This window comes from Mchenga conophoros, linkage group LG23 (genome assembly GCF_057382185.1).
Source record: "Mchenga conophoros isolate Kocher_MC1m ecotype Shallow Benthic linkage group LG23, M_conophoros_male_GT1.1, whole genome shotgun sequence".
Classification (NCBI taxonomy): Eukaryota; Metazoa; Chordata; class Actinopteri; order Cichliformes; family Cichlidae; genus Mchenga; species Mchenga conophoros.
This window is the reverse complement of record NC_140547.1, coordinates 38,024,164-38,047,135: the sequence shown is the minus strand read 5'-3', so window position 1 is coordinate 38,047,135 and position 22,972 is coordinate 38,024,164. Positions and strand designations below refer to the sequence as shown.

The 22,972-nt window shown below is 39.5% G+C and overlaps 1 protein-coding gene across 1 annotated transcript in view; it reads left to right on the top strand.

The window, feature by feature from the left end:
* Positions 1-8,935: 8,935 nt before the first annotated feature.
* LOC146547769 (E3 ubiquitin-protein ligase Midline-1-like) overlaps positions 8,936-22,972 on the top strand; it is an 89,846-nt gene continuing 75,809 nt past the window's right edge. The window contains exon 1 of the mRNA XM_085263668.1: positions 8,936-9,083. The gene's annotated coding sequence lies outside the window, so the exon portion shown is untranslated. The remainder of the gene's footprint in view (positions 9,084-22,972) is intronic.

Below are 22,972 nucleotides of genomic sequence, written 5' to 3'. Positions count from 1 at the left end.
ACATTATAATTAAACTTCAGTTACATTGCAGGGTCCTTTCAAGCTTCCCCTCACCTCGTAGCTGGCGGCACCCAGTGTGATGATGCTTCTGTTCCAACTGTTTTTATAACTCATTTCCACACTAGGTCAACTAAATCTGGCAACACATATTTTTTCTTCTTCCAGGTGCATATAAAACATTGGGCACAGTTTCTGGCTCATGTGTCCTAATAGGATGCACATAAAGCAGCATTGCAGAACAATATAAAAATAGTTTTATATTGCATAAACATTTTGGAAGGACCAGTGCCACCCGGTGCCCCCCTCCGGACACACCCCTGTATGCTTCCAGCAATGCAATACAGTGAATGCCATTTTGGTACTTTCGTATTTTTCTGGTGTGTGTGTGTGTGTGTGTGTGTGTGTGTGGGGGGGGGGGGGGGGGGGGTTGTATCATACTGTATCATACTGGTATCAGCAAAGGGAATTATATATCATGTTCTTTCTGTTTCAGCACTAATACTAGCTCACATACATTTATTTGATCAGTACTTTTCACACTGTATGTGTAGGCTCTTTAAGCAGCTCCTCACTAATCTGGTCTCCATTCAGGTTTTTGGTAGGCGCTGCATCCCAGAAACTCCTTTTCTGCTTTTTTTTTATTTCATTAATTTTTTAGAGAGATTTAGCCCTGCAACAGACTGACAACTGGTCCAAGGAGAGGCTCCAACCCTCCCATGACCCTGATTTTGAGCAACGGAAGAAAATAGATCCATGGAGATCGATGGCAAAGATCAAGATGCGATTTAGTGATTGCTGGCATCTTTTGGCTCTAACAGTATTGAATTAAGCTAAACGTGATGCTTGAAGATCCTGAGCTGGTGATATATTATCTATTAAATGGCTTTTTAGAGCCAAATCTATGTTTCTACTTTACGGAATTATTCCAGCTTAATGCATTTCATTTTAATGAGGTGTGTTTAAGTTGTATTTCATCACTTTCACTGAATGCAGAGAGAAGCCTTTGGGGCAGCAGGCTGACCAAATAGAGTGTCTCAGGAGTGAGGGTTAAAACCTTGGAAATGAAGTAACATTTCTGCATTTGCCCCCATCTCAAAATCAAAATTTATTTTATATTAAAATGTTTTTTGGTTAAATCAGTGAAAAAAGTCAAGCTTTGGGTATTTTTGTAACATAAAACAGGCGACTAAAAATCCCCTATTATTTAATCATCAACAATTTTGGTGTTAAGAAGCTGTAAGCCACTTGTATGAGTTTTGAAACTTAAATGCCAGAACTATGGCGCTATTATTAGACTGTAAAAAAATAAATACTACATCATAGTTACAAGATGTTAATAATATTAAACCGTTAGGCTTCCGTGTTCACCATGAAGACATTGAATGCCCGATTTGTCTACTATAGCTAACCTGGTTAAGCAGGCGGTCCATGTACTGAAGATCAGTTTCTTTGTGTTTTTCCCACATTAATGTCTGCTCTTTGCACTGTCTTATAAAATACAGGCTGCATGTATTTCCCCCCTACTACTTCTAACCTTATCTAACTAACAGAGGCTTTAAAGTAGAACTGGGTGGGTCAATCCAAATATTGACAGTATGGATACCATCATTGGTATTGTTATTGGGATGATACTAGCTTGATAGGATCGATATTTTGTTTTAAGTTAGGTTTATAGGCCACTTTGAATTATATATTTTTAGAAAATGTAAAGCTATACCTCAAGCATGTGCTATGAAAAATAACTGAACCTTTTTGTGTTGACTGTCACATTTCTTTTATTTATTTAGAAGTTGACCCAAAGTGCTTTAGAGACAGACACATTTACATTCCAGGTCAGTTTTGTTGTTATTAACTAATTATTATGGCAATTAAAAATCAGTGACTTAGTGGGCATTAAAATGTGTTCAGAATGTGCAAATTGATGATGATTCATCACACAGTGATCTCCCCAACATAAGCTGCCTTTATAGACTGAAAATATCAGAATCAGCATCGACAATACTGGCCCTGTATTTACCTGATATAGGATTGATACCAGAATTTGCAGTATCACACAGCACTACTAAAAAGTACAACATCTGGCTGTTGAATGGTCGGCTAACATTTTTGTTGAAGTGATGAAAAGTAAGACAAAACAGTTCTTTCATAATTTGTTCCACTGCAGAAAAGAAAGGATGAAAGCACTAAAAAAAGTGCCAGAGTGTGGAACATATTATCAATGAACTTTAAGCTCAGGGGAAACATTAATACAGCTGCACCACATCCAAACACAACAGCTAAACAGCTTTGAAATGTATTTGAATCTCACGGGAGCCCTACAGTGTCTATTATTCCCTCAATGATCGGTACTGTAACGTTGTTTAAAGTGCACCAAAATAGCTTTGCAAAGAAATGTGCAGCAAGAGAGTTGTTCTATTAAGATACACACACACACACACACACACACACACACACACACACACACACACACACACACACACACACACACACACACACACACACAACAAAACACTGCTGCTCGTATTATGAGTAAGGTAATACACATAAAAATGAAAGAACATCTCTTGGGTGGAAGATTATCCTTCCACTTGCCTCGCAAGATAGAGCATCGCAAAATTATCTCCCTACGTGTCCATGAGACATAAGAGAGAGAAGATACAGACATAAAAATCTGCTTCACGTCCTCTGTAATCTTTATGGAGCATGAAATAGTCACTCAAAAGCATATTATTAATGTTCATGTTAATCTGTTGTTGTTGTTTTTTCATAATACTGAAACAGACGATGATTAGGCAAGTCTGTCATCATCTGCAGGACTTACACTCCCTTGTGGAGCTTGACTTAGCTGCTGATCATGTTATTAAGGGCCACTGGAAGAGCTTAGGTCATTTAAATCCTACCCACTGTCAGATGGGAGAGTTCAAATGACTGTCTTTACTCAATGCATGGGTAAAATTAATCTCTATAATTTCGCCATATGCCATTCCAGAGACATTTTTTTTCTGAGTGTATAATGACTGTAAGAAACTGTGTTTTCTTTCATAATACTGCCCCGGTGTACACCCATACTGAGCCTTCAGCTCGATGTTTAAACCTTACATTTCTTGTCATCACAAACATGTTATTGAGTGTGTGCCAGAAAAGCCAAAGAGTGGAGTGTTTTGAAGTTTTGACAGTTTTTAGCTTCAGATGTGTTGGGGTTTGGATTTGGGTTCATCTGTTGTCACTGCCTTTGCTGTGGCTACCAAAATAATCCAGACACTAAGTGAAGCTGAGGTGGTATAAACAACACAGCTGAGTGTGATAGCCTCAGACACCTGTCAGTCATGCAAACATGGCCAGAAACCCTTTCAGAACAACTGCTATTTTATAATCCGACTCAGGAAACCCCCCCAAAAACAAACATTAAATTTCATTCATTTTCAAAGATGCTTCAAATATTATGGCTTCATTTATTTTGTCGTCTTACTTTGGATAAAGCCTTGGACAAAAACCTACAAAATTACATACAACAAATTGCTGCAAAATGCATGAAATGTTGCACGTGGTATATCGTTCTTTTGAATCCTGTAAATGTTGATGTTGATATGAATGTTAACTAGAAAGATACTGTATTATTTTTCTAGCCAATATTAAGTATTAGCTTAATATTACCTAGATATTACACCCTTTTACTTGTTTCTTTTTTGCCTATTTGTCACACTTGTTTCAGATCATCAAACAAATGTAAATATTTGACAAAGTTAATATAAGGAAATAAAAAATACAGTTTTAAAATGATGATTTAATTTCTTAATGTAAAAAGTTATCCAAACCTAACTCGCCCTGTGTGCCTGCTACATCTAATTGGTTTTGACACATTTGGCCACAAAAACTGTAATCAAGCATTTGACTATTAATAAGTAGCAAAGAGTCTTTCACACTGCAGTGGAGGAAATTTGGGCCACTCTTCTTTGCAGAATTGTTTTGATTCATCCACGTTGGAGGCTTTTCGCGTTTGAACAGCCTGTTTAAGGTAATGCATCTTATTTAGATTTAAGTCCAGACTTTAATTTGGCCACTACAAATCCTTCATTTTCTTTGTTTTTTGAGCTGTTTAGAGGTGGTGTGTTTCAGATCATTGTCCTGCTGCATAACCTAAATGTGCTTGAGCTTCAGGAAATGGGTCAATTAATCATGACAAGTTGTCTAGGTCTTGAAGCAGCAAAGCAGTCCCAGAACATAACACTACCACCACCGTGTTTGACTGTTGGTATATATTTTTTAAATGAAATGCTGTGTTAGTTTGACTCAAACCATCCAAAAAGTTTTTTGTCTTTTCAGTCCACAATATTTTCCCAATAGTGTTGTGTAGCAAGATGTTTTTGTCAAATTTAAGATAAGTATTTGTGTTTATTTTGCTTTGTTCCTCGTCAGTTTACATCTCTTTAGTGATTTAGGCAATTTCTTGATTCAGCAGGCTGGGGTGTAGCTAGTAAAATCAAACTTTCTAAAAGTGGGGCTAATCAGGGTGGGCAGTTACCTGTTCAAATAGACCAAAGTAGTTTTAGAAAGGCTTCTCTTAAAAAATTTAATCATAATTTAAAAATGAGATTTTGTATTTACTCAGGTTATCTTTGTCTAATATATAAATTTGATGATCTGAAACATTTAACTGTGAAAATTATACATAAAAAAACCCAAACAAACTAAGAAATCATGATGAAGTAAAGCTATACTTTACAGCTTATAATCTATACTAAACAGTACTGTAATATTTTTACAGTTCTCTGTAGGAATTCAATTCAATTCAATTCAATTTTATTTATATAGCGCCAAATCACAACATAAGTCGCCTCAAGGCGCTTCATAGATACAGAGAAAAAAACCCAACAATCATATGACCCCCTATGAGCAAGCACTTTGGAAACAGTGGGAAGGAAAAACTCCCTTTTAACAGGAAGAAACCTCCGGCAGAACCAGGCTCAGGGAGGGGCGGCCATCTGCTGCGACCGGTTGGGGTGAGAGAAGGAAGACAGGATAAAAGACATGCTGTGGAAGAGAGACTGAGGTTAATAACAGATATGATTCAATGCAGAGAGGTCTATTAATACATAGTGAGTGAGAAAGGTGACTGGAAAGGAAAAACTCAATGCATCATGGGAATCCCCCGGCAGCCTATGTCTATTGCAGCATAACTAAGGGAGGATTCAGGGCCACCTGGTCCAGCCCTAACTATATGTTTTAGCAAAAAGGAAAGTTTTAAGCCTAATCTTAAAAGTAGAGATAGTGTCTGTCTCCCGAATCCAAACTGGAAGCTGGTTCCACAGAAGAGGGGCCTGAAAACTGAAGGCTCTCCCTCCCATTCTACTTTTAAATACTCTAGGAACAACAAGCAGGCCTGCAGAGCGAGAGCGAAGTGCTCTAATAGGGTGATATGGTACTACAAGGTCATTAAGATAAGATGGGGCCTGATTATTTAAGACCTTGTATGTGAGGAGCAGGATTTTGAATTCAATTCTGGATTTAACAGGAAGCCAATGAAGGGAAGCCAAAACAGGAGAAATATGCTCTCTCTTTCTAGTCCCTGTCAGTACTCTTGCTGCAGCATTTTGGATTAGCTGAAGGCTTTTCAGTGAGTTTTTTGGACATCCTGATAATAATGAATTACAGTAGTCCAGCCTGCAAGTAATAAATGCATGAACTAGTTTTTCAGCGTCACTCTGAGACAGGATATTTCTAATTTTAGAGATGTTGCGCAAATGGAAGAACGCAGTCTTACATATTTGTTTAATATGTGCATTGAAGGACATGTCCTGGTCAAAAATGACTCCAAGGTTCCTCACTGGAGACCAAGGTAATGCCATCCAGAGTAAGAATCTGGTTAGATACCATATTTCTAGGCTTTTCAGGGTCGAGTACATTAACCTCAGTTTTATCTGAATTAAGAAGCAGAAAGTTAGCGGCCATCCAGGTCTTTATGTCTTTAAGACATTCCTGCAGTTTAACTAATTGGTGTGTGTTATCTGGCTTCATGGACAGATGGGTGGGTGTCATCTGCATAGCAGTGAAAATGTATGCTATGTCTTCTAATGATACTGCCTAAGGGAAGCATGTATAATGTAAACAGAATTGGTCCTAGCACTGAACCCTGTGGAACTCCATAATTAACCTCAGTGTGTGAAGAGGACTCTCCATTTACATGCACAAACTGGAGTCTATTAGATAGATATGATACAAACCACTGCAGTGCAGTACCTGTAATACCTACAGCATGTTCTAATCGCTCTAATAGGAGATTATGGTCGACAGTATCGAATGCTGCACTAAGGTCTAGCAGGACAAGCACAGAGATGAGTCCACTATCAGAGGCCATAAGAAGATCATTTGTAACCTTCACTAAAGCTGTTTTTGTGCTGTGATGAGCTCTGAAACCTGACTGAAACTCTTCAAATAAACCATTCCTCTGCAGATGATCTGTTAGCTGTTTGACAACTACTCTTTCAAGGATTTTTGATATGAAAGGAAGGTTGGAGATTGGCCTATAATTAGCTAAGACTGCTGGGTCTAGGAACACTGTAAAATAACAGCTTTCTGTTGTTAGATGTCATGGCCACCTTGTTCACCTGATCTGAACCCCATTGAGAACCTGTGGTCCATCGTCAAATGTGAGATTTACAAGGAGGGAAAACAGTACACCTCTCTGAACAGTGTCTGGGAGGCTGTGGTTGCTGCTGCACGCAATGTTGATGGTGAACAGATCAAAACACTGACAGAATTCATGGATGGCAGGCTTTTGAGTGTCCTTGCATAGAAAGGTGGCTATATTGGTCACTGATTTGTTTTTGTTTTGTTTTTGAATGTCAGAAATGTATATTTGTGAATGTGGAGATGTTATATTGGTTTCACGGGTAAAAATAAATAATTGAAATGGGTATATATTTGTTTTTTGTTAAGTTGCCTAATAAATATGCACAGTAATAGTCACCTGCACACACAGATATCCCCCTAAAATAGCTAAAACTAAAAACAAACTAAAAACTACTTCCAAAAACATTCAGCTTTGATATTAATGAGTTTTTTGGGTTCATTGAGAACATGGTTGGTGTTCAATAATAAAATTATTCCTGAAAAATACAACTTGCCTAATAATTCTGCACTCCCTGTAGTGACATGCAAAGCTAAAAACAAACAAATATGGATAACTTTGTTTGCTAATCTTAACAAAAGTATTACTAACAAAGGTCATTACTATAACATACATACAAGGTACAAACTCCTTGGCTACAAAATGAAGCCAAAGTTGTACACAGGGTTAATTTTAGTTGGGTTTTTTTGGCTACTCATCATTGTAAGTGATTTGATATTACCAGACCTCAACTCAGCCAACAGGACTCCACCCTGAGATTGTTCTCTCCATGGTGTTTGTGACTTTTGGATTCACCTGATAAATATCATGCTTCGTACTTCCACTTTAAGTTAAACTCTTGAATGTTGTCATGGGTCACCTAGCATGAATAACTACATGTGTGCTGCACCCACTGTTAATTCACCTTGCTAACCAAGCTTACTGGCATTAGCTGATAGCTTAGCACTTGCTCATTAAAGTAGGGTCACTTCTGGCATAATGCAAATAGCCAAAATAACAATGTTGAGTTTAAAAAAATGCAAAGTTCAAAATCTGTTAATGAGTTTATGGAGGCTACGCCCTTCCATTATTCAGTCTGTGACAGATTCCAAGACCCAGCGCATTTTTTACTATTTATTTCAACCGTCTTATTTTTTAGTGTATACATGATAATATAATGAAAAATGGCTTACTTTGCATCCAAAATTCCATACTATGCATTATATACTCAATATCCATATACAATTTAACACAGCTTTGACTGAAGATCTGCAGTTAAAAAATGACATGTTACAATCAATGATACAGAGAGTTGTGCTGCCAGTAAGAGGTGTGTTTCCATGGTAACCCAACTTCATTTGAAATGAGCCGAGTGCTGATAAACAAAGTAGAATAAAAGTAGAATATGCCTGCAAATGTAAGTGGAAGCCATTTATTTGAAGGCAATTAGAATGAAACTACTGAAGCTGGATTTAAAAACATATTAATGGATTAGAACAATACCACACCTGGATCCTGTTGTCATGATCCTGTCCTTCCTATTAAAGTTAAATTCATCAAAGACTTTTTTCTCTGACAGGGGTACACATCAAATTTTAAAACTAGCAATCAACCAACTGTTGATATTACTTTTAAAGACTCCAGTGCTCATAGTTTATCTGTATTTGCTGATCCTGCTGGGCTCTGCTGTCGTTCCCCCGGGTGGAAACTGTTAAAAGTTAAAAGCAACTCAAAGCTGTAGAAAACTGCAGACAGTTCTAAAAATTGAAGCAGTTTGCATCATCTCTTTAAAGAGGATGAAAAAAAAAGTGCAGTATGATCAGAAACAGAGTTGTAGGGGAAACTGGACACATGCCACTGAAAGAGATTTATCTGCATTTTCCAGAGGACATGCAGGTTTTAAAAAATAAATAAATAAAATCTTATGTTTAGGGCAAGCTTCCAGGAAAGGTGTGATAGAAGGGCCAAGATGCTGGATATCATCTCCTGCCTCTCCATCCATCTGCTGCGGATCAGACCCACAGAAGGCAGCCAGAAAGCTCAATGTTCCACGTAATGGAAGCATGAGTTTCCCAACCGCTGGACAAAGCACTTGCAGCGCTGATTTCCTCAGCTCGCTTCACGCTTGCCTGAGCCTGAACACATGTGGAACCCGAAGGCACGGGTTGGTGGTGGGGGTGGGGGGGCAAAACTGAATGGGAGGAGGAGAGGAGGGGAGATGCAAGAAAAGATCCAAAGTGTTTTGATTTGCGTCTATGCCGCGGTGTGTGGACGCATCAATCTGTCTCCTCTCTTTCTCACATTTCTTTCCCATCTCTCTAACTCACTGTCTCTCCTCCCCCCCACCACCACCAACACCACCCTCACTTTCTCTCCATCTCTCTCTCTTCAAGGTTACTCACTATTGTTGTCTCAGGCTGGAATCACTGCCCGCTTCTCTTCTTTACTGTCGGACGACCATGTGAGGCTCTTGAACGTAAGTGCCTCTTTTGTTGCTTAATTCACTTTCTCCAGGACCAATCCTTTAGAGGCAATAGGTTTAGGGTCTTTTTCTTTCTTTCTTTCTTTTTATTTTTTCTTTTTCTTTTTTTACCTCATAGCACATTCACAATAGGATGTCATACATCAGAGGGGTGGAGTGGGTCAAAATGGGGTGGGGGGCGGAGGTGGGGTGGTGGTGTTGGGGGCTTGATTCCTCCATGTGGTCTAAGCGTGGCAGTTGAATGCACGTGCATGCTGATGTTATTGTTTTAAAGTGGCATTTTTGATTTTTTTGGTTCCACTTTGGTTTGTGCCTGTTTGAGTAGCTTTGTATTGCCTGTGAACTTGACATGCTTTAGTGTAGCACTGATTTACTGCGAGTATTGCACTTATTTAGACAAGAATAAAAGGCAAGTATGAGAACACAAAAAAACCAAACTTAATAAAAATGTACCTGTTACAGAATTATTTGAATAAAAGATAACTGCTAATTAGGGATTTAAGTGGATTATTAACTTGTGTAATCCTATACAACAAAAAAATTTGATGAAAGTTGATAAAGACCATATTTTATTATTAGCTTATTAGCTGTACCCTGCATTTACCCAAAGAGGCCTTTGTTTATGTCATAATATCAGCCAATTTAGTCCCTTTTCTCCATGTATAAGAGCCAGTGGACAAATTGCTTGTTTGGACTCAATTATAATGGAAAACAATGTTCCACATTTGAACTGGATACCCTGTATGTATTATAATGCTAAATCTCCTGCTAGTCATTGTAATAGGCTTAGTTTGTAGGCTTCGTTAGTCTCTCTTGGACTCTGGGTATTACAAGTTAAAATGTAGCTTCTGCTTTTGTTAAAAAAAAAAAAGCCCATCAGAGTACATATAGCACCGAATGAATGAAAGTCTTTGCTTTTCAAGTAATTATTTAGATAGACAAGTCAAGCCAATGGGTCTTCTAGGCGCTAAATGTTGCTAATGCTAAATAATGTAAGCCATGATTGCAATGCAAAAGCAGTTATGTGTTCTATTGTGCTTGAACAGTTAGTTCCTTGGAATGCGAACCTTTCTTCAAGCAGATTCTTCTGTAATGCGTTCTCCCACCCCGATGTGCATCACACGTAGTCACCCTTCTGCAAAGATTAAAAAGTACAGTTCAACTTGAAACTGATAAGTAGTTCAGCTTCCCTCAGGTCTACATAAATTTGTGTAGACTTCAGCATTAAACAGCCTCTGATGTGTCACCGCAATGCAATGTGTCTGTAGGAAGGTGCAACAGAAAATTGATAATGAATAATACAAACAGTGCCCATACACAGCTATGAATTATAGACAGCTTTGCTAAGCTGAATGCTAAACACAGAAAACTGTAGTGAATGTGTGTTTACCTATGCTAATCTTTTGGTTGTATTTGTTATTGCCTGGTTTAGGCATTGGGGCTGAGTTGTTGGCACTGGGGTTAGGGTTAGGGTTTGAGGGTATGACTGCCTTTTTTTAAAGACCGGCATACAAACACACAGAGATGTTAACATTAAATAATGATGTAAAATGTATTCAGTTAGTAGGATTTCTCTGTGGGCGATTGAGCAAAGTGTATCTACAGTTTACTATATTGCGAGATAAATGGAATCTGTTTTAACTGTGGTCCAAAAACGACATTAGCAATTCAGTTATATTCTCAAGAATTATGTCTTTTGGGTGTTTTACATAATCTAAACATCTTCTGAGCTATAGTAGTAAACTGAAAGGCTGAAACCTTTCTTATAGACATTCTTTGACAATCGCAAACATTAGAATTGCTGAGATGATTCCCCACAAGAGCAGCTATACTCTCTGTTCTTGAAGAATTGCATATTTTATTCAGTCAGAAGGCTCCAATGCTGCTCATCTTCTGTAGATGAGATTTTTGTGAGTTCTGCTAGTGTATTGACCTTTTACTTCAAGAAGGATGAAATGTGTCATTGTTCATTTCTAACTGAGCCAACAGCGTTCTGTGGCTATTACTGATTTGGTTGTGGAAGTAGTTGTATTTCATAACATTCCTACTATCTCCCTCCCCCATTATAGATGCCATGCACTCAATTCCCTTATCAGTGCTGAAATGGGGAGAGGGAGGTGCTGGTGAATGCAGCAGGATGTGACAGTTGCATACCTGGAGCTAGTAGCGCTGAAGTAAAATGAGGTGAAACCGTATGAGTTAAGTTTGGATACGTGACACAAACCTGGAGCAAACGTGTGACTTTCCTGGCTTGTCACAGTGAAGTGTACAAGTATTGGGAGAAAACCCAAGATGGCAAGTGAGTGAATTAAAAAGTAGAGGCATTTGCGTTTTTGCCATAGGTAAAATGAAACCAAAGATGAAAAAGTGCAGTTCTTCATTTGGACACTTCTGGGTAATTCTGAAAGTGTAAGAGGTCTCTCCATATTGCTAATTTCCACCTTCATGACAACTGGACTAGTAGTGAAATTTTTTTATTAGTCACCCATTTCGATTAAGGCTGAAAGTTTAAATTAGTATTGATTGGTGTCTTTGTGTTTCGACTGACAAGTAAATGCCAAAGCTTGTGAATTTAGCTAGTAGCTAATGTTGCACCTCCCCTAATTTGAATCACTGAACTAAACCATGCTTTTGGTATCAATGCCTTTTAGAACATTGTTTATGAAATTATGCAGTAAGGGATATGACTTTCTGTAAAACACAGCTGTGAGTGGTGAGTGGTGAATGAACCCCTAGAATTCTGTTTCTCTAAGACTTTAGTCACACAGACTTAGAGGCCAGCTAGCGAGCATCTAGCAAGAACCAGTGAGAGAATAATGAGAGAATAAAGTGTATTCTTTGACTGGTTGCGAGTGGTTACTACAGATTCTGGCAGCTGCTGTGAAACTGAGCGCTAAAGGCCTGTTCAAACAGTGCTTATAATAATAATAATAATAAATTTTATTTATGAGCGCCTTTCAAGTCACCCAAGGACGCTTTACAATAGGATAAAACACTTAGTAAAACAATAGCAGAATAAGAACAATAAAATAAAAGCACAAGATAAAATTAACAAACAGTGGATTCACAGTGAATATGCAGATTTGAACAGATGAGTTTTGAGTTGGGATTTAAACTGGGGGAGAGAACCAATATTTCTTATTTCGGGGGGCAGAGAGTTCCACAGCCTGGGAGCAGAGCAGCTGAAAGCTCTGCTTCCCATGGTGGTGAGGTGGAAGGAAGGTACAGTAAGCTGGATAGAAGAAGAAGAGGCCTATCAGATACCCATTGGTAAATGCTGGGTAATAGGGAAGAATGTGTTCTGTAGTTGGTTTCTAGAGATTGCTGGCAGTCGCTAGCATGGAATTGATGTCAAAGAGTTATGCAATGCTACACCAAAAGCCTCCATGCAATTGCACTGGTTAAAAATATTGAAATAATTTGGCTGTAGTTTATGTTGCACTCTTTCAAGTTTTGCAAGTGCTTGGAGTGTAAAGCTTGTATTTGCAGATATACAAACTGTGGGCAAGAACAGTAAACTGCTAGCAGCCAATCTCTCTTTGCAACGAATTTCAGTCAGCATCAGCCAGCAACCACTCACAGCCTGTCAGGGAATATACATTTGTGTCCCATGATTTGTCCAGTGCTTGCAATCAAAACCTTATAGCGTTACCTGATAACTTTCCTGGTTGCTAACCTTTCTACACGTTTCATTTTGGGCTGCAAAACACACACACAAAAAATCAATGCAAAAGAACACAAAACAATATGAGACCAGTCATAATGCTAAAGTTGAGGTTTAGAAGCTTGACTCTATGAACCAATGGGTGATATTTAGCTCTTGTATATATGTTTTCTGGAGGTTGTAACAGTCTGTTAATGCTAGCTATTCATTATTGCTATATTCCGCTACAGTTTCTGGTTTTTCTGTCAGAAACAGATTTTTTTTTACTATGAAAATATAAAATAAACAATTGAATATTACTTTAATGTGGCATGAAACTCTCTAAAATATTTCTCCTTTTGAAGTTTAATTTTGACACACTCTTTGCCATATTTGGAACCCAGCAGGGTCTCATGCTAGAAGGCCTTGGCATCAGCGACTGCCAGTGTGTCCAATCTTTTCATGCCCAGCCAAACCCCCCACATTCCAGCTATAAAATCCCATCCATCTTGGCATTCATGTTTCAGCTCCCCAACAGCAGAATACTGGCTCATAGCCACCTCCTTGTCTTACACTAAAGCTCAAGAAGATCAGTTTGAATAAAGAGAGAAGACAGAGGCTTGAGTTTGAGGAGAATTAGGAGGGAGGTTAAATGCAAGTAGAAGCTTTTTATTTGTAGTGGCCCCCTTTATTCACCCTGAGGATACGGGACAGGATGAAAGGATTGGTTTGTTCTACGGGTGACCAAACATGACACTTGAATGTTTATCTGCATAACGACAAAGCTAAGACGAGCCAAAGACACTTAGTAATGAGATGGACTGCGAATTACAGTCAAGTGTCCTGTTCTGTTCCGTCACTGTTTAACAGCTTTTGCTTGCCTGCAGCTTTGGCTGTGTTTGCTATTCTCATGTAATGGCTGGCTCAAATACAAGATGTATTGAGAGAGGATGAATCATAAAGTTTTACTATTGTTAAATAAGCTAGGAACCTTCTATAGATAGCATTATCTCTTTGAGAACATCCACAGAAAGCGACTTTAAACAATTGTTAACCTGGAAACCAGGGTTCGTATCCTGTTTGGGAACTTTATGTTTCACACTGTAATTTGCATTGATTTTTATGTACCATTTAGTTTCAGTTTAACTTGTTGTTTGGTTGGGTTTAGATTTACTGCTTGGTTACATTTACTGAAAAAAGTTGAAAAAAGAGATCTTCACAAAGCATTTGTTGGATCCATCTGCAAAACAGGTAATGCTTAAAAACTGGGGTACTAGCTGTAGTCAACCACTGTCTTCTCTGTTTCACTTCATCCCATTCATGTCACTATACCAGACCTGACCACTGTGGTTCTGCTGTTGTTGTCGCTGTTGTATTTTTAATGTAATTATCAAAAAATACGGCTTGCTGTGAGATCATTTGCAGGCTTGTCTGTATGTTGCACCAGTACAGTTTATGGATGCAACAGGGTGGAAAACATGGCATCAAGTTCACAGTGAGCATATTCGTTCTAATCAGCCAGTCACACGGCAGAAACCCAGTCCATTTAAGAATGTGGACATGGTCAAGCCAACCTGCTGAAGTTCATTCCGAGTACCAGAATCGGTAAAAAGGGCGATCTGAATGACTTTGAACTTTTGGTTCATGCTGCCAAACACACTGGTCGGAGTATTTCTAAAACTACTGGGATTTTCCAGCACAGCTACATCTAGGGTTTACAGATAACAGACCAAAAAAGACAGACACATTCAGTAAAAATGACTTGTTCATGGCAGAGTTCAGAGGAGAATGGTCAGACTACTTTGAGCTAATGCATGGAAGGTAACAGTAACTCAAATAACTATTTTGTGCAACCAAGGTATGCAGAAGAGCATCTCAGGTGCTACAGTAGCAGAAGACCACACCAGGAGCCACTCCTAGCTAAGAAAATGAATTTTTAATCATGTATTTGTATATTTACTTGTGTTCTTGGCCAGTCTCTCAGGCGTAAGCTTTATTGCATAGTTCTGTGCATCACTTTGTGCTTTTTCTGCTAATAAAAACATAACAAACAGGCACCAGGTGAGAATTCAACACATGTACTGCAATATATTGCAGTCAGGCTCTCAGGTATTCTGTATTGCTTTCACATAATTACAATAGTCTTAGCTTTCCTCAAGTAACACTGTCCCTGCACCCATTCTGATATGATTTCTTGTCCATTTTGTTTGTAGTACTTGCCTGCGTCCAGACAAGACAGTCACAGTGGACAGCCTGACAAACAAAAACTCTTTCTAGAAGCAATTCTGGCTTCTTGTCAGTGATTCTGAAACATCACTGCGCATTCCACAACTCCAGTTTTCAGTTCTCCTCAGGTTAAGAGCCTTGGTGTCATCCTAGACAGTTCACTTTCCTATAAATCTCACGTCAATAATCTCACCCGTTCTGCCTACTTCCATCTACGTAACATTAACAGATTGCTTCCTTCTCTTTCCACCCAGTCTACGTCCATTCTTGTACATAGTCTTGTTACCTCCCGTATTGACTACTGCAATTCTCTTCTGCATGGTCTCCCCCAAAAATCCCTCCATAAGCTTCAACTGGTTCAGAACTCTGCTGCTCGCATTATCACCAGAACCCCCTCCTACCAGCACATCACCCCTGTTCTTCAGGAACTTCACTGGCTCCCTGTGAAATTCCAGATAATTTTCAAACTTCTTCTGCTCACCTTCAAGGCCATTCATAACCTCGCTCCTTCTTACCTTTCTGACCTGTTAACCACCACTTGTTCTGCCCGTTCACTTCGTTCTTCTTCTTCTATCCAGCTTACTGTACCTTCCTTCCGCCTCACCACCATGGGAAGCAGAGCTTTCAGCTGCTCTGCTCCCAGGCTGTGGAACTCTCTGCCCCCTGAAATAAGAAATATTGGTTCTCTCCCCCAGTTTAAATCCCAACTCAAAACTCATCTGTTCAAATCTGCATATCCACTGTGAATCCACTGTTTGTTCATTTTATCTTGTGCTTTTATTTTATTGTTCTTATTCTGCCATTGTTTTACTAGGTGTTTTATCCTATTGTAAAGTGTCCTTGGGTGACTTGAAAGGCGCTCATAAATAAAATTTATTATTATTATTATTATTATTATTATTCATCTCGCAATTATGCTGAAGTATTATCAAAATAAACTATAATTTCAATGTTCACCAGGACATGAAAAGTGCATGTATGGAACCAGCAGTCCAAAAACCTCTGTGGTAGCCTTTTCCCCCTTCATTTTAAATAAAATGAGAATAAAATAAAATAAAAGAGACCATGTAAATACCAACAGAAGGTAATTCGGAGTGACTCCAGCAGTACCTGACACTGTTTGTCTTGTCTAGTTTACCAAGTCTTTGTGCCTGTGCAGTTTAGTATGCCATTGATTAGCACTGCAACACTGTGCGCATACTGCTGCCAGCATTAATTGGCTCTTTGATCAGCTGAAGCTCGGAGTCGGTGTCTGGACTACAAGTAGAAGGGGGTCGATGTGTCCTCATGGAGAATTCATAAACTTGCAGAGGGGTGCAGAAGTAGCCATTCTCCGAGCCTAAAAAGAGCAGCTGAACATTAAAGAAAAATATGGTCAGAAACAGGCAGTATTATCACTGTATCCTGATATCACATTGTGGATTTTGGTTAAAAGGTCCCCCAACTTTTAGGAGAGCCAGTATTCAACTGTAGAGTTCTGATTTGTAAGTAAAATAGTGAGAGAGCCAGTGTATATATTTCTCAGTGAAAACAAATATTTAAATATATTTAAATATTTATTTAAATTATTCATTACTCATTACTATAAATTCATTACTATGAATGAAGAATAACCCGTGGGTGGATGGAGATTACTGTCACAGTGCAATCTGAACATTGTGGTGTACCCGCCAATTCATTGTCAATACGACAACCAATAATGTAAGAATAACAAAGGATTACACTGTCCAAACACAAAACCCATTCCAGAGACTTGCGACTCAGATTTCATTTTGTTTGGTCTGCATTAGGGGAAAACCAGAATAGGAATGTGACTAGTCAACAGTATCACAGTCATGTAGGAGCCAAGCTATGTTGGAAAAATGCAGCAGAACGAAAGAAAAAGTTTGCTCTAGTTCAACATCCCTTCCCTGCACTGGAAAGGTCTCTCAAATTGTATTGTATTGGCTAATACACTGTAATGCATTTGTGCATCTTTACACCCTTGAAAACAAACACATTTTAACACTGTTTAAACTACCAATGCCCGCAAATTATCAGGATGGTCTTTTTTTTATGTGGGGGTGTCTTTCTCTGCTGGATGCTGATGTGGGACCAGTTTGTGACACCAGTGTTCTTTGCTCCAAAAAGGAGCTGTGTCAAGTAGTACTCCCTATGCAGCCTAATTTCGTCTTTACAGGTTCATCCATGTCACACAGTGCTGAGAATTTCTTGGATATTAATTCACCTTATTATGATTTGCATTCATTAGCATGGCATACATGAATGCAAAAAGAATTATGGTGCATGTTTTCCTGAAATAAATTCAGTGAGGTTTATAAGTAATATTTAGAACTGTATTTTAGTGGGTCCTATCGATATGTAGGGTCTTCACCTTACAATATAAAGCATCTTGAGGGTACCGTTGTTGTGATTTGGTGCCTTGCAAGTGATTAAAAAGATGCCTAGATATCAGCGTAATATTGGTATCTGCTGATATCGACCCTTTTAACTGATATTGTGATTTTGACCTGTTAGTAGGGATGGGTACCGGTGTCCGGTGCCATGATGGCACCGGTTCTGACATAAACGGTAGTAACCAGACCGAAAAGCAGCGCACATTTCGGTGCTTTATTTCCGTGCTTTTTTTTCCTGAGCTGTGATACCTGAGGTGGATCGTCTGGCTGAGTGGTGCGACAGAAACAACCTGCTGCTTAACACCGAGAAGACCAAGGAGCTCATCGTGGAGTACAGGAGGAATGCTGACCCACATCCACCCATCCACATTAAGGGGACGGCTGTGGAGCGTGTGAGCAGCTTCAAGTTCCTGGGAGTCCACATCTCCGAGGATCTCACCTGGACGACCAACTGCTCCAAGCTGGTCAAGAAGGCTCACCAGCGCCTTCTCTTCTTGAGGACTCTGAGGAAGAACCACCTGTCCTCAGACATCCTGGTGAACTTCTATCGCTGCACCATCGAGAGCATCCTGACCAACTGTATAACAGTCTGGTACGGGAACTGCTCTGCCTCGGACCGGAAGGCGTTGCAGAGGGTCGTGAAAACTGCCCAGCGCATTGCCGGAGCACCACTTCCTGCCATAAAAGACATCTACAGGAAGCGGTGTCTGAAAAGGGCTGGGAAAATCATCAGAGACCCCAGTCACCCATCACATGGACTCTTCACCCTCCTGCCCTCTGGGAGGCGCCACAGGAGCCTCCGGACTAAGACCACCAGGTACCGGAACAGCTTCTTCCCCACAGCTGTCAGACTCCTGAACTCTGCCTCCTGACATCTGACCCACGTTAAACTCATGGACTGAACATACACACACCCACAATGGACAACTGTACCCTCAAACACAATAATAACATGGACTGAACCACCACTCACAACCACTAGCACTTTATATAGCCTCTGTAGAAACTATCTACACCCTCACTTATCTTAACTGCACTACTGTATAGCTCTGTGTAAATAATCATTCTGTACATTCGATAATTTTTAATCCTACAACTGTTTACAACTTGCATAGTTCCCATTTCTGTATAGCTGTATATCCCAGATTCTGTAAAGTTATTTATTTCATATTCTGTATAGTTTTTCATATTTATATTCATATCCTGTACATAGCTTGTACTCACTACAGCCTGTACATACTTATAGTTATAGAATATTCACAACATACTTCATACCGTGTACATTATAACATACCATAATAGACCCATTTCTGTAATATACTCACATATCTATATTATTGCTAATATATATTGTAATATATCTATATCACTAAAGCACTTCTGGATGGATGCAAACTGCATTTCGTTGCCCTGTACCTGTGCATGTGCAATGACAATAAAGTTGAATTCTATTCTATTCTATTCTATACACTTCTAGCCAATCATTTTACGTTTCCGAGGATAGTAGGCGGGTCCAGGTACGTACGTTCTTTTAGAGCAGAGCTACAGATTAAAATGCCCAAGGCAAAGCGGTCAAAAGTCTGGCTGTACTTCACAGCAAAATATGCAAACTCAGCAGCCTTCAACAAGTGCTTTAAGCTGATACTGTGATACTGTCAAAGGAGGTAACACCTCAAATCCGATGAAACACCTGGCGACGCATAGCATTTTTTTAAAAAGCCGAGAAATGCGCCGTATTTGATAGCTTGCTGCGAGACCTCACACCGAGCACATCTACTGCGGGTGGGTTGCCTGTTATCGGACCCGGAGTTAGCAACATCCCCCAAAAACCCGAAGAGGAGAGTCCTGGCCCCTAGCCCTGCCAGTGTAGTGATGTAGTGATGACGGATGATGATGGCAGCAGCAGCCGTTCTTCTCTGCGTGAGTAGCTTAATGTTGTTCGGGTGCAATTTACGTTGAGTAGGCTAACCACGTTATTACATTAATGCATGTAAGGTGAACTAGCAAAAATCATCATAGCTACATGCGGCTGTCTTCTTGTTTGATGGCAGATACTCCCTTCACCCTGGCCAAAAAGGCTAAAATGACCAAAGAAAAAGAGGGAAACAGCTAAACATGAGAGGTTTTTGGACAAAGTTTGTGTTTTTTCCATTGTTTAAGCACTGCTTCCAGCCAAGAGTGATACCATATATGCCCCACAGCTGAAGAAAAGGCTAACATTGTTATCTTTTTACAAAAAACCAGCTGAACATGAGAGGTTTTTGGACCAATTTTGTGTTCTCCATTCTTTAAGCACCGGTTTGAGCACCGTTTAAGCACCGGCACCGTTTCAAAAGTACCGATTTGGCACCGGTATCGGATAAAACCTAAACGATACCCATCCCTACCTGTTAGCATATAATGTTAAAATAAAGAAAATACTTTTTTTTGTTTTTTTAAGAAAATGACCTCCCTGATTCAAATATTCAAAAAAAAAAAAAAGACAAGACAATAAACAGAACAAAATAACACTTTTTATATCCCCAGAAATTGCCACTGATCTTGTGGAAATACTAGCCCGTATTTAAGCTCGTAATAGACCTTTGAGTGTTGCCTGACAGTAAGAAGGTCTTGGCTGCAACCTTTTCTCTGGGTCCTCCACCTTCCTTCCACAGTCCAGAGACATGCAGTTAGTGATTAATCGAAATTGCCCAAAGGTGTGATTTTGAATGTGAAGGCTTGTTCTGTGTGTTAGCCTCGTGACTGCTTATCCAATATACCTGTCCAAGGTGTAATTGAATATTTTTTTATGGTTTCCTTTTTCCTGTCCAAAGTGTACCCAGCTCTTCACATAATCTCAGCTGGGATAAGCTACAGACCCCAAACCTAGTTGGACAACAATTAAAGAAAGCAGATTGATATGTAAAGTTCTCACTTTTAAAAAAATCTGTGTGACAATTAGGTGTTTTCTACCAACAATCAAGAGCCACAAACAAAAAAGTTGGCACCACCATGGGATGAAAAATTTGATGGGCCCACTTACATCAGTGGCTACTGGGAGGGGCTACCAGTGATCGCAAGACACAAACCACAACTTTTGTCAACAATCCTACATAATGATCTCCAACCAATAATGGAAACATGTCCTGGTTCTCAGGAACAAGACAATAAACAGGGATGAACAAATTCAGCTTTGAATGACTCCATTCCCCTCACCACCCAACCAATCACAACAGATGGAGCCCCTCCCCGACCCTTGTTCTGAAAGAGGTTTCTTCCTGTTAAAAGTTTTTTTTCTTGCCCCTGTCACCAAGTGCTTGCTCACGGGGATCGTCTGACCGTCGTAGTTTTCTGTATTATTGTCCTTACTTTGCAATATGAACCACCTTGAGATGACTTTTGTTGTGATTTGGTGCTACAAAACTGAATTTAATTTTTGTGAGGTACTCAATCTATAAGTCGATTTGTATTAATGGGAGGTGATGCTTCTTCCAAGCAAGAGTCAAACACTTGAAAAAAACACTTTCTTTTAGCGTCACAGCTGAGAATGGATTTCTTTTGTGCAAACAGATAACATGAACTGAGATATACAAAACTGTGCATTCCAAGGGATGCAGTGCTGCTATTGGCTTATAGATTGGCATGTTTGGGTGAGTTTTTTGGATAGTGGCAACAAAACACACACACACACATAAGTAGTCCCACAGTGTCTCTCTGTAAGCTTTGGAAAAGTGCTGCGGGTGGTTTATTGATTAAACCTCTGAGGTCAGTGTGTATGTGCTGGTGTGAGTTCGTGAGATTGGCCCTGCGTGTCTGTGGCTGGCACTATTTATCTCTGCTGATGTTAGAAGAATAGAGACAAGGTGTTGGCCCAGCCTGAGGGGACAGCTCCAGCACGATAGAGAAACAAGACACGTAGAGAGGGCAGGCAACCATGTTGGAAGCAAATGTCATTCGCTTTAAGAAGCATCGTCCCCTGGGATGCACCTGCATGCGCAAACAAAAACCTCCCGTTTATCTCCCTGTCTGAATAATGCATTCGAAGTGACTTAAATAGGTGGGTCTGTCTCTGTCCAGCTTCCCCATAAACAGCTGAAAAGCAAAGGGACCAAAGTCACGTTCCTATTTTATGTGGACAGGTTTTTGGTTCATTGATTTACTTTTACAATCTAAAAAAATCGAAATATTCCTTATGTGTCTAAGCGAATCCCTCAAACACAGAACTGGAATAGGCTATAGTCTCTGATAATTCTGCAATTCCTTATCCATTAGGCAGATGATCAACTGTGATTCCCCCTTAAAGCAGCAGTAGAAGATTATATATTACTCATTTGCAAGAAAATATGTTTGGTTACTTTCCTTTTGGCAGTAGAAGGTGGGGCATAATGTGCACATATGTGTCTGAATTTCCACGAGTAATAGAGTAAATAAGTACCTGCAGCAGTTTACAATGCCTTGCTATTGCACCAATCATCATTCATCAAAAGACCGAGAGATGAAATGGCAACACAAATAAAGTAAAATCCATCTCTCTTTATTGGAACTCCATATTGTTATTGTTGCACTCTGCTGGAGCAACTTTGGAGAATTAACTGTTCAAAATCTCTCTTATTTATCTTATTCTGGCCCTCGCTGTCAACCATTGGACATCTGAAACAAGCAAACATTAGCTCCTCTCGCTTTAGGGTAACTTTCTGATTGGTTGAGCCTCAAAAAGAAGGTTTGGGGAGCAAGTGGTGTCTTTGCACCAGACAGGGAGTATTTAGAGCAGCCTGAAGGCTGAACTTTAAGCTTTAGGCTCACGAGCATCACCTCATTATTTGAACCCCCCACCATCATGTCAGTTCCACTTTAATACCAATTCAAAATTTATTCACAAGCAAACATGATTAACAAATGTTGTATACTTCTCTTTAAATTTTAAAAGGCAGAACAAACTTGTGTGTTTACATTTTGATCACATACCGTGCCTTGAAGCTGTAAACATTGTCAAAAATATATTTAGGATTTATTAAAGCCCAGACGACTTAATTAATAATTCAGCCCATTAATGATCCAACTGAGAGCATCATTTATTCCATTCATAATTAATCACTGTCTCATACTGCCATGCTGCCATCACATTGTTTAAGGCCCCCCCACCTTCCTTCATACAAAATGCATGCTCTTTGATTAATGTTCCAGCTTTCGATTCCTCTCACTGACTCTATTTCATAGTCATCTGCATCCCCAGCTAGCATCTTGGATTCTTTTTATTGCCATAGAAGATGTGTACTTTTTTATGCGGTATGAGCAAAGCGAGTTGTTTCCGATGTGTGCGCGCGCGCAAATGTGTGCTCTTCCTGTCACAGGCGATGGCAGTCCCATAAATCAGAGTATTTTCTCACTGTTGGGTGGACTATAGTACATTAACTATTGCATTACATTAACTACCACACACACATGAACACACACACACATGTAATCACAGAGCAGCATTGCACTGCAGGGTACAAGAGCAAAGGGAGGTTGGAGAGCCTGACTTTCACTTATAACTTATTCATGCTTCACGCAGTCATTCGGCACACCTGTGAAAAAGTCCATTTTTTTCACAGTGGGAATGCTCAGCTAAAGAAGCCTTTGACTTTAAAATGACAACT